Source organism: Myripristis murdjan, chromosome 3 (assembly GCF_902150065.1).
Source record: "Myripristis murdjan chromosome 3, fMyrMur1.1, whole genome shotgun sequence".
Lineage (NCBI taxonomy): Eukaryota > Metazoa > Chordata > Actinopteri > Holocentriformes > Holocentridae > Myripristis > Myripristis murdjan.
Window position 1 is genome coordinate 38,012,750 of NC_043982.1, and position 14,975 is coordinate 38,027,724.

A 14,975-nucleotide genomic window follows, 5' to 3' on the forward strand; every position below is an offset into this window, starting at 1 on the left:
GTTGTCACAGTCAAAAGGTGCAAAAGGAGTTAAAGGTGCAATATTTAAATTTATGGAGCGTTATGACCATCAATGGATATTCCTGTTTGTGTTTATAGAGAGAGACAAGATAAATAGGATTTTATTTATTATATTAAGCCCCAAAAATAAATCAAAGAGGCTAGACTGATTTGATGATTTTCAGAGCGTGAAATTTTGCCAGCTATCAGAGTAATAATGGATTGACTGGTGATCAACCACATCTGTGAACCCCTGTCGTTACGTCTTTGACCCGTAACCTAATATCATTATTTATTTATATATAGTAAAGTGTAACTTGTTCCCTCCTGTGCTAACCCATTTCTATGGGCTGACACCGCGGCTGTGAAGGTATAGAAGATAAAGCCTGCAGAAAACTCAGAACAGACAAAATGGCATCATCAAGATGATATGAGCTGACCTTTCGTCTATCTACAGTCTCAATTTTTAATTTTATTCTTATGTTGTTCAAAGACATTTCCTGTGTTGACCACTAGATTTTATTATTTTTTAAATTATTCATATTCATTTTTTCTGTGGGTTCAATGTTTTTTCTTACACAAGTCTTGGCCACAAAAATGGTTACGTGATCATTATGACTCATATTTATGACTTATAACAATTTGTGCATTTTTCAAATGCATCAGCCAGTAAAGTTTCTGAATCACCTGATGCATGTATATTAAACGTAAGGTGTCGGCGATATTTGGTTGGCTTCATATCCTGAGTGTGAGTTCAGTTTCACTTGGAGAGGAGAGGAGAGTCCTGATTGTTTTCATATCCACAACTGGAATGTGTTGAAACCTGAACAGCTGATTAGGGATTTTTTTCCTCTGCACTACTGGCTCTAATAAAGGCTTTGGGTGTGGAGAGAAATTCTTGTCTCATTCCTTGCGGTTTCTTGCTCCAAGTTAGACAATACACTGTCACATTACCCCCTTTTGCGTATCGAAGACTGACAATGCTATACGACATTTCTCTCGCATCAGTTCGAGATACGGGATAAAATAGTTTGCCGTTTGTCTACAAATGTGCACTGTTTCCCACAGGTTGTCACTTCACTGTGGCAGCACCGGGAGAAGCGTCACTAATGACTACTTTATTAGCGGCAAGCCTGGTAACTCATATTTTTTTTCAGACGTTAAAATCTCTCTATCCAACAGCCTGGTTCTGCCACTCTCGTCCCACATTCCCCCAGAACTTCCCCTTTTGTTTCCCCTTCTTTCATTTTTTTGAAAAGTACTCTCTCTTTCTCTGTCTAATCCCTCTACTGCTTCACTCTTTCCATTTCTCTCTGCTAGACACTTTGATCTGATGCCTTGTTGCTTCACTGCATCCAGACTGTATGATGTATCTGGGCCAAGCAGCAGACATCAGTTTCACAGCGTTCTCTGCATCTCACCCGAGACTCAAAGGAGATTTTGAGGTGTTGTCACCTTTTGTTAGGTTGCTAACTTTGTAACGTCAGCCTTTGAAATTGCGCTAGGCAAGGGTTTAATGTAAAAATGTGAGGCAAAGTGGGGCTGCAACACGAGAAGAGCATCCCATCCCCGCTAAGTGAGACGCCACAGACTCTCCCAGTTTCCTCAAATAAAATCCTATTCTAAGGTATGGCTACGAGCAGGAAATCATACATCCACACCTACCAGTTGTTTTCTTTGCTCCAAACCAAAATTGCATTTTTCTATTCGGTTTATTAAGGCTCACGCTGCCCAACAGGCCTCAGAAGTCAGGTCTAATGTTGTTTAATTAAATCTCTGTCCATATATAGAATTATGGATCCAACAGATTTTCTCTGTGAGGAAAATACATGAGGTTATCACATTATCTGACCTGTCACAGTCTGTGATTTAAGCTGGGGTCTAAACCCTGGACGTTTATATCTGCACGCATGTTTCCAAATAATTATTTCACAAACAAAGAAGCAAACACGGTGGCGCACACAGTCTGGTCTCACAGAAATGAGCATGACTTTCTGAGGAACCCCCGGATGCCAAGTAAAGCGGTATTTCTCTGAGGTGTTTATTATTTTTCAATGGAAAACCACCTCAGAATTGATTATGTATCCCATGATCATTTGCCAACAATATAAAAGAAAGAGGAGGAAACAATATAGAAAAAAAAACCCATTGGTGAGTTTTCCTTCCTGGTTGCTTTCAGCGAAAGTAAAGGTATGGCAGTGTGACATGATGTCATAGAAATGCTCAGTGTTGGGATGGGATTTGAAAAATATGAACTTACCTAAAACTTCACTTAAAAGCACCCTTAAAGTCCCAATTAAACAATGGATCCCTTTACTGGCTAGTTATACCTGCACGTTTATACAAATAAAGGCCGAAACAATCACTTGATATATTATTAGGTTCCCTTGTTTTCAAACACATAATTTGTACATAGTGACAGAAAAAAACAGTTACAGGGATAGTATTTCCCATCAAGAGTTTTGCACAAAACGAATTAAAGATTAAAGAGTATCTCAAGTCTCTGGATCTTGTGGGGCTGTCTTAGCTGACACGCCTCTGCAACATTGCGTGGTGGTTGGGGACAGTGCCTCTGGAGTGGCAGACTGGGATGGTGGTCCCTCTTTTTAAGAGGGGGGACTGGAGGGTGTGTTCCAACTACAGGGGGATCACACTTCTCAGCCTACCCGGGAAGGTCTACACCAGGGTACTGGAGAGGAGGATTTGGCCGATAGTCGAACCTTGGATTCAGGAGGAACAATGCGGTTTTCGTCCCGGCCATGGAACACTGGACCAGCTCTATACCCTCCGGAGGGTGCTCGAGGGTTCGTGGGAGTTTGCCCAACCAGTCCATATGTGTTTTGTTGATCTGGAGAAGGCATTTGACCGTGTCCCTCGTGGTTCCCCTGTGGGGAGTGCTCCGGGAGTATGGGGTCCGAGGCCCTTTGCTAAGGGCTGTTCGGTCCCTGTACGACCGGAGCAGGAGCTTGGTTCGCATTGCCGGCAATAAGTCGGACCTGTTCCCGGTGCATGTTGGACTCCAGCAGGGCTGCGCTTTATCACCGGTTCTGTTCATCATTTTTATGGACAGAATTTCTAGGCGCAGCCGGGGGCCGGAGGGAGTCCTGTTTGGGAGCCACAGGATTTCATCGCTGCTTTTTGCGGATGATGTTGTCCTGTTGGCTCCTTCGAGACAGGACCTTCAGCAGGCACTGGGGCGGTTAGCAGCCGAGTGTGAAGCGGCTGGGATGAGAATCAGCTCCTCCAAGTCCGAGGCCATAGTTCTCGACCGGAAAAAGATGGCATGCCCTCTCCGTGTTGGTGGAGAAGTCCTGCCTTAAGTGGAGGAGTTCAAGTATCTCGGGGTCTTGTTTACGAGTGAGGGAAGGATGGAGCATGAGATTGACAGGTGGATCGGTGCAGCCTCCGCAGTGATGTGGTCAGTGTACCGATCCGTCGTGGTGAAGAAGGAGCTGAGCCGAAAGGCGAAGTTCTCAATTTACCAGTCAATCTGCGTTCCTACCCTCACCTATGGTCATGAGCTTTGGGTAATGACCAAAAGGACAAGATTGCAGATACAAGCAGCCGAAATGAGTTTCGTTCGCAGGGTGGCCGGGCGCTCCTTTAGAGATAGGGTGAGGAGCTCGGTCACTTGGGAGGAGCTCGGAGTAGAGCCGCTGCTCCTCCGCATTGAGAGGAACCAGTTGAGGTGGGCATCTGTTTCGGATGCCCCCTGGACGCCTCCCTGGGGAGGTGTTACAGGTATGCCCCACCGGCAGGAGGCCCCGGGGAAGACCTAGGACACCCTGGAGGGACTATGTCTCTCGGCTGGCCTGGGAACGCTTTGGTGTTCCTCCCGAGGAGCTAGCGGAAGTGTCTGGGGAGAGGGAAGTCTGGGTGTCTCTGCTCAGACTGCTGCCCCCGCAACCCAACCCCAGATAAGCGGCAGACGACGATGACGACAACGAATTAAAGGCAGGTCTTATAGACGCCTGTGCAAAATAAAAGCCTGGGCTGTTACTTGAAATTTTAAGGTATTGCATGACTAAGGCAGAGCAATGAAAACGGTTTTCATGGTATCCAAATTGGGGCATATTTCAGCAGCATGGACAGAGAACAGAGGGCTCTGATTAGTCATTTGTTTAAACATCACAGAAAATAAAGAAATGCATTGATTTACATGCCAATTTCTAGCAGGTAACCAAGAGGTGCTCACACCAAGCAGAAGGAAAATGTGGCACAAAATAAGGTCCGACCATGCCGTCTAATTTCAGTCTTGGATATCATGCATGAATTAATTTGTTACCAGAAAAAAACACCCACAATCACAGACATCATGTGTACTGTAGGCTGTTGGGCGCTTATCTAAAGCAGCTGGGAGAAATTCTTTCATAACACACTGTGGAAAATCATGGAGGAACAAAGAAGTTCACTGACTGACTCTCATACTCACTGAAAGGCAGATTATGAACCAATCAGAGGTTGATGACACGCTTTAATTTGCAGGCACGGTGATGATGTTGCGACCTGACAACGGCCTTGACAAGAGTCAGTTTTCTAGAAATAACGGACCACAGGATGCTTTAACTGACCAATCAGAGTCAAGTAAACTTTGCCTATGACTACAACTCGTAATTGTGTAATTGGGTCATTATGGGTGACTAAACACTTAGCTGTAAGCGTTTTTTTTTAATTGTGCAAATTTTTCTCTTTTTTTCATAAACAAATGTCCAAATGTCATACATTATTTTGAATGAATCAGGACAATCCCATTAATTTGTCTCATAGTTGATTGATTATTTTGATCCTGAAGTCTCAAAAATGCAAACAAATCACAGACAAATGCCGATCTGTCGCTGATTTGGCTGAGTTTTAGCATCTGCCCAGACTTTATTATGTGACGCGAGGCTTTCCGAGCATGAGGAGCTGCTGCCTACCAGATGTCAACAGCTGTCTCCTCGTACTCAAAGCCTTGTATTTTAAAGTATTTTCCTTCCCTCAGATTATGTTTACAATCATAAGGAGCCATATGCCAGTCATCCTCCTGCCTGCAGGAGGAATGACACCTGCACTTTGAGGCAGTCATTTGGTGCCAGGCGAGTTCCAGTGGCACATTCTCATTTGACCACATGAACCAAACTACAGGAGTAAACACTAAAGCGGTCCAGAGCAGAAATTCTCATTACGTTTATGGAAATCATCTCAGAGAACTGAAGTCATCAATTATGAAACAGATACCCGAGGCAGCCTCCGAGTACAGCTTTAACTTAAAATGGTTAATTTCGATTAAAACACAAATGAAATTGCAGCGTGTAACACTGTTACACAAAATGTCTGTTTGATATGACTATAAATCAGCATCACACATATTATCTTACATATGCATGCTTGTATACACATATGGTACACAGTAATAATAAGCGTATTAGTGTTGCTAACAGCAGCTATATGTAAATATAACTGTTGAAAATCTATAAAATATAAATAGTGTTTTCAAATAGCTTTATTAATACATGAGTGGATGATTATGAAGGGATAACATATTAATTGCTTTGCTGCATATCAAATTTGAACTTTATTAAACCTTAAACTACAGGAGTATTGCACACCTTTGTTTGTGTGTTTTACAGGTGTGCAGGTCTCTTTTTTTCTAAGCTAGTTCATGGATTATTCAACAGAGAGAATAAATGGATTAAAGTAAAGAAATATGGCATCATTACCAACTGAGAGAGAGAGAGAGAGAGAGTGATCAATAAATATGTTATTGGGGGATGACAGAGAGGTTGTAGCAGTGTGTGTGTGTGTGTGTTGGGAAGGGGGAGGGTGTATGGGGGTTTGACTGACACATTTTACCCTAATCAGCTCCCTTGGGATGGTGTGTGTGTGAGTGTGTGTGTGTATATAAAAATACAAACACATCACTGTGCGTGTGCGTGTGTTTGTGGATGTGTGCACAGTGTCATGGATTTATGCATACCATGTGTGTGTGTGTGTGTTATCCTGCATGTGTGTGAGTGTGCGCCTTTGTTGGTGTGCCTTATGAAGATGAGGACCCCGTGCTGTATCAGATGCGATGAAACATGGAGGCTCTTTAATAATTTACTGTAAATGAAAGTGAAAGATTAATGAGTGCGGATTCTCTCCTCCTGCTCATCCTCCGTCTTTGTCCAGTCCTGTTGTCTTGACGTCAGTGTTGTCTTGTTCTCCCTCCTCATTATTACAGTAATATTTATCATGGCAGACAAAACAGGACATTAGGCACACATGTGCATACGCTGCAAGAACCTTACAATACCCATTACATAGGCAAAGCCAGTTAAAGGAAAAAAAAACATCCTTATATGCTTATAAAAGCAGTTTTGGGTGATGCATTCGTGGCCAAACACACATGACCGTGTGTCCACTGCAGCTACAGTTTGACAGCAGAAAATATATAGCTATCTAAAACATCAATGGTAAAAATCAAGTTTTCACTCAGTATTAAAGGATAATGTTGTATTAATATGTCAATACCCCTTGTTTATAACCATAGGCACAACCTCACTCCTAGTTTTAATCACGAGAAACACCACTACACCACTGCTCGTTTTCAGTCTGAAACAACATTATAAATGTTGAAACTTACCACACAGTCAAATAATCTCAACACTGTCCACACAAAAATGGTTGCAAAAGGTGCAATCCTCTTCTTAAATTTTGATGATGTTCATGTTGTCAACTCAGAAAAATGAACGCTCTTTTCCTTTGGTATTCCCTTTGGAAGAAAACTCTTCTTCTTGTGAGCATTAATGTGTCCTGAGTTGACGCTGTGAACACCATATTGTTTTCTATGTTGATACAGAATGTCATGGTGTGTAAAGTGGCCCTCCAGACCTAAGCAGTTCCCTTGTAGTGCAGTATAAAACAGACTTTATAGGTTTAGAAACAAATTCCTGGAAGCCTTACTCTCAGGCTTCATCAGGGGCCCTGACGAAGCCTGAGAGTCGGTACCCGGTGGTCTGCTTAAAATAAATTATTTTGCTTCATTCAAAAACTGAATGCCTTCGTTTTTTCCATGCTTGTCAGCATCAGCTTAAGATTAACATCAAGCAAAACATCCAGGATTTTCTTTCTAAATGGACTTTTACCTGCCCCATTAAAGAGCACCCGGTGCCACCAGAGCCGTGCTGCGCTCCCCTCCCTCTCCCTCTGTGAATAGACTCTGCGTACAGTTTTACTCAGACAGTGCAGCACAAAAACAACATCTGGCTTAACACTTGAAAAATGCTCAGGTGTACGACTTGTTGGAGCCAAAGTCATGGTTTTGATGTGATCCTGTATTTTGATGAATGATGCATAAATATGAGGGGTGGAAGTAGATCCATTACTGTTAATGAATTGTTGTTGGAACATGGTGTGCGGACACTCCCCTTTCACAGTCAGCTGATTGAGGCGGTAATTGTGTCGGCTGGTGCTTAAGAAATGAGCTCTCTTGAACTCATTGTTCTTTGGTTTGCAGCCACATGTTTTTTTTTTTTTTTTTTTTTTTTTTTTGGACCACTGAGTGACAGTAACTTTAATTTTTTTTTTTGTCTTTGTTTACCTACCTTAATCTCAACCCTGGCGCACATCATCTGGTAAGAACTCATTTGTTAGTTTGTGGAAAATAAGAAAAATGTAGCATACTGGAGTCTGGAAGAGAAAGAAAGAAATATGACAAAGAAATGAAATCAGTGTTTGAGCAACCACGGCGCATTTCAAAGGGCCAGAAGGGAGCAAATATATTGTTTGAAAATTGCTCTTTTAGGAATAAACCTCCCAATAAATACACAGAAAACTATGAAGCAAAATAATACATTTATAATGTCAATGAAGAACCACAAATAAAGGGAATGAGTGTGTAGACTGAACTGAAGAGGAACATCTTCAGATTTTGTTTGAATCATTCTGTTTCCATAAAACACTTTAATCAATAATTAAATGATGCAAAACAGCCAGGCAAATTAACATGTGCTAACATCTGTTTAATCGAATAAAGCGCAGCCTCCTGTGGATGCATGTCCTGCCGCATCATCATCATCCGACCGTTGCTACGGGCAACCGGTTTGTTTGCTGGCTGCAGTACGTGCTGGCTGTGCGTAGCTCTGCAAAGATGGACAGAATCTGTCAACATAGTTATAATTAGCTGAACCGTGCTTCTGTTTCCTGTCTAATATGGACATTCAATTCTTTGTACATATGAGACAAAAGAACATTTTGATTTCTTCTGTCCACTTTTACCTGTTGACGTTTCCACCATGACAGCCAGGTCTGTCTGTCAGACGTCAGAGATTAAAGGGCAGCTGGTGATATGATTAATTCATGTTTTTTTTTTTTTTTTAATGGGCAAATGCATTTGTATTGCAAATTATCACATTTCTTTGATTCAATAAGCGATTATATAAACCTTTCATTGCATTTCAGTTGATACCCACTTCTGTTGCTCTACAAAGGACTGTAATACTTTATAATATAATACTCTGTTTTTACTCCTGCTTCTTTAACCACTGTCAACAGAAAGAAACTCATCACACACAACACCTCAAAAATCATTGGTCTTCCACCCCTCACCTCTTACACCTCTACAAAAAAAAAAAAAAAAAAAAAAAGGAGGTATAACTATTTCTGGGTGCAAAAGCAACCCACCACAGAGGAACAATGGACGAAGAGACTGAGGCAGGTGTACATGAAGGAGGAAATGAAAGCACAATTGCAAATGAAAAAGGATATTTTTATGCCAAGATGGACACCTGTAATTCTGTATCTGGCTGACTAGATATGAACGTATGTGTAGCTTTTCCTGATTTTCAACTGAAATGTGGGAAAACAAAGCACATCCGACACATCCCGTCAATCCACACGTCACACTGCTCCAATGAGGTCGCAGGTACCGGTGCCTGAGCTGGAAAAGGAGCCATTTCAGTGGCACTGACCAAAATCCTCCTGTAAATGCCACGTGACAGTAGATTGCGTGTACATACGTATTTATGTGGACTGAATGGCTGTTTTTATGTGAGGCTCAATACAAACTGTGCGCATCACAAGGGGCTGATGGACGGAAATGACATAAAGAGCTAACGTCACACTCGCACGTTTCATATCACAAGTACCAAGAACAGAACGTGATGAAATGAGAATAGAAAGCACCTCATCTGGGCTGTCGCACGCTCTTCAGTCGAACGTCAGAATGATTCAATTTATAATTTATTCAGAGAGAATCCTAAGCTTAGAGCCTTTAATGCAGCTCAGATATTTGTGGAAAAATAGCGCCTCATGTATACTTTTTTCCACAGAATAAGCCATAAAATGTCTATAAGCACTGATTATCTGCTTCTCCTACGCTGTGATATTGACTTTTGTTGCTGTTTAGACATGGGAGAGAGAGAAGTGCAGAGATGGGAGGTTGTCTGGCAGGTTTTGATGCATTTTACCAGAAATAAATAACCAAACACGTGTGGGTGATTTGTCCTTCGTCTATTTTCTGGTGCTGAGTCACAGTACAAGGTGGGGGTGTCGCATCTCTTTGTCTGCCTCTCAGTAAAACGTTCTGATGCTGCTGGCACTAGACATTCACATGTTCCTTTTTAATTAAGAAATCTGTGACGTGCAGCTTAAGGAATGCCTCCCACCAGCAGGCAGTGCACCGTCTGCATCCACTTTGTACTGGAAACATGAAGAGAGGGTGGCATGGAAGCATATCCCTGCAAAGGAAAACTCTTCCTAACAAGACAGTCTCATGTTCAGTTTTGAAATACTGTGAAAAAGGTAATCCGACTTGTTTCTAATGCAGTTTCACTTTCACTTAAGGCAGATCAGCCAGGTATTATCAAGAAAATGACTCTTGAATGAATGAATGAATTCTTTGGAAAGAATTTGATGTTAAGTGAAGTCCATTTACACACACTGTGTTTGCCTTATTGTGCAGGATAAGGTCAAGAGGTTGAGGCTGATCACTTCGGGTGGCCTTTGCCGTCCAATCAGCAATGACCTGGAAGCGCAGTCGAGTTCATGTCTTGGTTTGTAGGTTAGAAAATGTACAACAATTATGGCCATCGACAGAGAATAAGCCCTTATCAGTAATGCATGGTGCTTTTTATGTATCTGAACATATGGCTGGCTGATCTTATACACGGGGTAATCGCTTAAGGAGTATAAGGAGTAAGGAGTAAAACACAATAGCTGAACCCATGCACTGTTCGAACGTGGCCTGAGGCTAAATGGCAACCCACCGAGAGAAAACGTAGCTCACATGTTCAAGAGTCAGCTAAATTTATTCCCGAGAGATCTCTCTTCTCCCCTCTCGTCTCTGGAGGTGAATACTCACCTGTCATGCCATCAGCATCAGAACATGTCCAACACAAAACATTTTTTCTCACTCAACATTCAGGGACAGGCTGTTAGCAGGTTGAAATGGAGTTCATCCGACTCTTGGGAGTGAGTCACACAAAGCCACAGGGAAGATATCAACGCCAGATCCAGAACAGCAAGCTGACTTCCTGAATGCTTCCTCTGCATCCCGACTCTTACCTAGATCCAAATCAGGGGGTCGTATAACTCCTGCTGAACCTCTGTCCCTGCACACCTTGCAACCTTTACTGATAAGTGGTTTGGAAAATTAAAAAATGAATGAATGAATGAATGAAAGTGCCACCTCCCTCAGTGCCCTCTAGGTGACGGCGCTCCCTATGGCTGTGCCAAGACTGTGGTCTTCTTCTAAGCTCATCACCTCAATCAGTGAACACAAATAATTGAACTCATATTCATTGGCTTTTCACTGTCTGATGTTGTTTAAGAGCTACAGATTTTTCTGAAATTCAAAATTCACTGTATTCAGTCAGGACCATATAATCCAGGAAGGAAAAAAAATGTAGTGTTTAAAAAGACAAGATCACTTTGAGTTTTCAGCAGACTGAAAAACTGTTAAGGCCATTTAAATATCAGATTGCATTGAGTGCATTTATTTGAGGTATACTTTTACATAACATGGAGTGGCAAAATCCTTCTAGTGGGTGCAGGCAGATTATCACTATTAACAGCAGTAGTATTTATTTTTATGATTATTTTCCTCAGTTTCAGTGAGTTTTACCCTAGAGTGGTCTTAATCCCATTTCTCTGCTCTTTCTACTTGTACATTTTTGGAATTTTCTGGCATGAAAATGGTCAGATCCGTACACACTCAATGGTACAAAATATTGGCGATTAGCTGAAACCCTGTAAACACACTCTGCAAATTGCATCCTCATGCTTCAACAGTTAACTCAACAGTTAATTCCAGTGTGTTCCTAAACTTCCGCGAGCCTCAGCACAGCTGGTTAGAAAATGATCTGCAGCCGTGCTACTGAGCCCGACCAGACACTGGGTGGTGGTGTGTGTGAGTGTGTGCATGCATCAGAGTAATATACACACACGGTAGCATGTGTGTATCGCCGATGGAGGAAGATTTTAATTTCCAACGACAGAGTTGTTCATCCAAATCCTCTCTCTCTCTCAAAGCGTGAAAACATATGGCCTTCAAATGTTTGCATACATCTGTGCAGGCGAGTTGGCCAGCGCAGACAGATCATGTCTTTACATAAAAGTGTGTGTGTGTGTGTGTGTGTGTGTGTGTGTGTGTCCGTGTGTTTTCTGATGAGCATATGCAAGCATGTGTGTTTGTGCATGTTGCAGTGTATGAGTGTGAGTGTGTGTGTTTATTCTGTGAGATGCGTCAGTAACTGGGGCAGAACTGATTGTTGCTGATGGCTGTAGGCAAACACAGACCTACATTCTGCTCTGCCGTACAGAGGGGGCGGGGGGAGGGGAGAGGAGGCGGCGCGGGGCAAAAATTTGGGTCTCTCCTTCATCCCTCTGCCCCTTATTTCCCTCTCTCCTCGATCACAACCTCCCACACCCCTTTCTTACCCTTTCCCATCCTGCGCCCTCTCTCCACCTGATCGTTTTGTCTGGTCTGTCCACTTGACAGGCGTATGGTCTTACTCAGCAGAGAGAGAGACAGACAAACAGACAGACAGACAGACAGACATGTGACTTGGGAGAAACAGAGACAGGGGAGATGAGGACGTCACGGATCCAGACGTGCACCACTCCTCCAGCTGTGCACATTCACTAATGTATGGTGTAGACAAATAAAAAATGCATTCTGCAAAACGTGTGTATGTTATCTCATTATGTTATGATAATGAAGTTTAAAATGTTATTTTTCTTATAAGAAGCAACCAACTCTACCAGCTAGACAAGGAAGATTCTCATGTTTACGGTGCAAAAAAAAAAAAAGGTTTCAAGGATTTTATTGAATCAAGTGTCATTTTCTTAACACTAGTGGAGAAATCAGTCTGGTTCTGCCTTATTTCAAGATTTTAACACGTCACTGTAGAAAAATCTGCATCAGAAAAAAGTGGAGTTGTGTCCCCCTATGGCATGATTAAAAAAAAAAAAACTTTTTATGAAAACTTTACCACTATAATCTAATTCCAAACAAGCTCCCACAATGATGATTAAGCCGATCACACACTGATAAAGCTCCCTGCATTTTGTTTTATCACAGACATTGCAAATCTGTCATCTGTCGTGACGTTGCCTCGCTGGCGCTCCGTTGACCTTTAGTAACACATTTTACATCAACCACACTTTACAATATAAACTGAAACTGTAGAATTGAAATTATAGTATGGCTGATGACCTCGTCTGGCAATTCCATGACTCTCAGTTTTTTTATTTTTCTCCTTTTTTTCTTTGAGAGCCATTCCCCTCAGCAACCCATAGGTGTACTTTTCAAACAGCATTTAATTTTACAGTCAGGAGAAGAAGACTAATGATATAGAAATGGAAAGTTCCCCAATGCAGGTGAACATGAGACTGAATTAGGCAACAAACAAAAATGAAGAAATATGAATTAGTTTAGGTAATTTAAATACCCAACTAATATATTCCAAGGCACACTGTCTCCTTCCAAAATATATTTTGACAGAGAAACTTAGAATATATTTTGATAATCTTCCATAGGCATACACCATGCAGCTATATTCACAACCCTGATTAGTTGCAGTTTGTTTTAAATGAGCCAGGTGTGATTTATTGAATTTTCTGACTCTGGAAACGTGTGTGTGTGTGTGTGTGTGTGTGTGTGTGTGTGTGTGTGTGTGTGTGTGTGTGTGTGTGTGTGTACACTCTTTGTGTATCCATGCACTGAAAATATGTCATTATGATAAGTCTATCTTGTATTCCAACTTTGCAGCCTTACCTCAGTGCACTTCCGGTCAAGTTGTTGAGCTGCATTATAAGTTAATTTTGCTAATTTACAAAATTTTGCTTGACATCTATATGACTCCTTTTATGCTAAAAATGAAACCCGTTTCAACTCATTTTCCCTTGATTCAAGTAATGTCTTGAAAAAATGATGTGCCTGTGCCTTTAGATAATTTGACTAAAATATTCTCCAATGAGCTCGATTAATCTGCATATAAACTAAAATGCCCTAACAAACTTGTCCTTTTCTGCTCTCTCTCTCTTTGTCTCTCTCTCTCTCTCTCTCTCTCTCTCTCTCTCTCTCTGTGTGTGTGTGTGTGTTTGCCCTGTTGTCCCTTGGGAGCTGCGGTCTGAAGGTGACTCAGCGTCTCCAGCAGGTGTTCGGTCTGTCGCCCCCCTGGGTGAAGAAATCTGTTCGTCCTTCCTCCACTTGCTCATCCTCCTTTCCTGCCTCCTCCAGTCTTTGTTACTGTAACTCTTCTTCTTCATCCCTGTCACACTACATTGCAGTAAGGTAACTCTCTCAGCAACCTTTACGCCTTCCTAATCCTCTCTTTAGCCTGTTTTCTCTTGACTGGCACAGAAAGGAAGTACCTGCTGTGGTAGTTCCCTCTCTGATGTCACATCCCGCATGTCTAACCCTGTCTGCCAAATGCACACTACAAACTAATAAAACTATTAAAATAAACAGCGGCATCAAGAGACCAACGTCAAGACGTCTCCTGCCACTTTGCAATTTCAAATTTGTAAAACAACCAGCAAACAAATTATAAATTAAATGCACACTGTTTTCTAGAAAACTGACCAAAAGCTCCACTGAGTCAAATATTACTAAACTAAATGGGACACCAGTTGAAAGAGTATCTTCTTATGAATACTTTGGTTTCTGGTTAATAAACGAACTATGTCCTTGAAGGCAAAACTGGCATTCTTTCACACAAGTGAGGCCTGTCTTACCCAGAATTGCAGAAAGCAAAGTTTTCAGTCAACCTTTTTATCTATTATGGACCATGGAGATATAATATCTACCATTTTGCTGTTTATTTATAACTGGTGATCACTTTACACATCATTATATTCCATATGAGAAAGTTGGGAGGCAGTCGTTGGCTATGAGAAGAATCACAGTCAGAATCAGAAAGACTTTATTGATCCTTGAGGGGAAATTGGGTAAAAAGAGAGAACAACACTGCATTTTAATGATTTACAAAGAAGGTACACGGCTTTTTAATTGTGGATCACTGTCACATTGCACTATAGGTCCCAATACTGTGTAGTCCTAGAAAATCAGCGTGTCAGAACTGAGATTGGGAAAATAGCTTTTAAATATTACATTCCACATAAATGGAACAACATGCAGAAATCTCTGACATTAGATATGCTAATTCCCCTTAAATCATTTTAAATCTCCTCTGATGGACTTAGAGCCGTGTAAACGTACTTTATGTGTTGAACTAAGGCTGTTGCAACATTTGTGTGCTTTTATTCTTTTCATTTTTTATGTTTATATTCTACATGTTTTTATATTGCTTTTATATTTTACAATTTGTTTTGCAACTATGTGTGTTTTTATTGTTTTATATGAATCATTTATTTTTATGATAACTGTTTTTATGTATTATAATCGGGGCATCCTTGAAAAGTGAAAGCATGCTCTTAATGGCCCTTTCCCTGTGGTAATAAAAGTTTGATGAAATACAAAAAAAAAAAAAAAAAAGAAAAAAGTATCTCAGC